This window comes from Lactuca sativa, chromosome 4, assembly GCF_002870075.4.
Source record: "Lactuca sativa cultivar Salinas chromosome 4, Lsat_Salinas_v11, whole genome shotgun sequence".
Taxonomy (NCBI): domain Eukaryota; kingdom Viridiplantae; phylum Streptophyta; class Magnoliopsida; order Asterales; family Asteraceae; genus Lactuca; species Lactuca sativa.
Genome location: NC_056626.2, coordinates 105,867,522 through 105,869,511, shown reverse-complemented (window position 1 = coordinate 105,869,511; position 1,990 = coordinate 105,867,522).

Here is a 1,990-nt window from a genome sequence, read left to right as displayed (position 1 = left end):
ACTAATTCCAAATAGCGTGTAATTAGTGAAAGTCAACTAGCATTAAGAACCAAAAAGTCACCAAATCCAAGAGGGGTCAAATGCTTTCACCACCATGTTGGAGGAAATGTTTTTATGATTGTGTGAAGCAAAAACAACACAAAAATCATTTGTTGCTTGCTAATTTGAAGATCCTTTACTTAATCAAGAAATTAGCCAACTAATCACCACAAACATATTTAAACTCATGAACTAAAACATACAAGTAGTGATAAGATGTTAAAACACAAAACATTCCCATAAAGATTTAAGAACATGTTCATGGATTCTTCAACATTCAACAAAAGTTCAAAGGATTAACCAAAAGTCAACCAAGATTAGTTTAGCCAAGCATGGCTAAACACAAAGAAACAAAGTTAGAGAAAATTGTACCAAACATTAAGCAAGAATCAAGAGGTAAAAATATGATGTTCTTCAAGGGTTCTTGGCCTTCAAAAATCTCCAAAACTCCAGAGAGAATCTTCAAAAATCGGATGTCCAAGAGTATGCAAAAGATGGGCACCAACCTTCCTCAAATAGCTCAAAAGAAGGATTCCCGAAATTGCCCCTGCAGGGCCTTGTGCGACCCGCGTGCTGCTGCGCGGGTGGGTTGCGCGGGTGGTACCTGACATGGGCTCCTTTGAGATTTTGGGCCTCTAAAGCATATCCCACTAGCCCAGATCGAATCCAATCACCTCCTAGCCCATTTTCTTCAAGTTTTTCTTCATTTAAAGCCCAATTTGACCTCTCTAAATCCTCCAAAGCTCGTAAACTCGCCCGATTAATAATTTTCATACGCTTGAATGTTCCCCCGCATCTTTCAAATTTAAAGCTCAATTCTTCCAAGCCTTCAAGCAATTGACAAGTCCACCCCATGAATCACCTTCATAGCCATCAAGCATGAAATCTCCAATTCCCTTCAAGCCCAATCGCCTCGCAAGAGTGCCGCCCCGCTAGTTTCCAAGAAAATCTGCAATAATGCTCAAGAAACTAGAAAGTACCCCGAAATGGTCATAAAAATAACAAAAGGGAAAATATGCATGGAAGTTAACTAAAATGCGAATGAAATGTACTAAAATAAACTATAAAAATAAGTAAATAAAATGAAGCTATCAAATCACCCCAAGCTTAAACCTTACTTGTCCTCAAGTAAGACAAGACTAAATGAACTTGGGATGAACTACCCTAGAAATAAAAAGAATGGATAGAACCATGGAACCTGTTCGACGTTAGTCAACATGGTCAGAATTGATTTTGCTGCTATCTCACAACTTTTTCATCCGATGACAATGGAACCATAAACCACAGCCAGGACAACTCCTTTAGGTGAGTAAGGAGGGATGAGCAGTCGCAGCCTCAATGGAACATGTATACAATGAAGAACATCTGTAGTAGGGAGAAAGCAACTGGATGGGCTCGGGTGGAGCTCTTCTTTAAGTGTACACTCTGATCTCACATTTGCCGGTTTCTCTCATGTGTAACTAGGTTTAATCGCTCGGGCACCGTTGTAGGAATCAGTTCACTTAGTGTTGGCCCAAACCTCCCGTAGTATCCGACTCGACAGTCTCCCTAACATCACCAATTTGCGAAAAACAACTTGATCTATATACACTAAAACATACCTAAATAAATGAATATCAAACGCCGGGTGACCAAAATGTTGGAAGATTTAGTTCAATAATTGAACCGGTCACCCTTCTCAGATTTCTGCAGCTGGGAATTTGCCTGCCCCCTTTTTTTTGTTTTTTTTTTGTTGTTTTTTCTTTTTTTTTTCTTTTATTTATTTATTTATTTATTTATTTATTTATTTAATTTTTTTTTTTGATGATAAAACCCTTTGACTCAAAATTTGGTTCCCAAAGGTGTGTAGGTGGAACCGAAAGGGTAATGATATAATCCGAATGGCCTAAGTGTGAAAATGACCATGTGTGGAGCATAAAGATGTAATGTAAGCTCCTTTTCAAACTTGTGG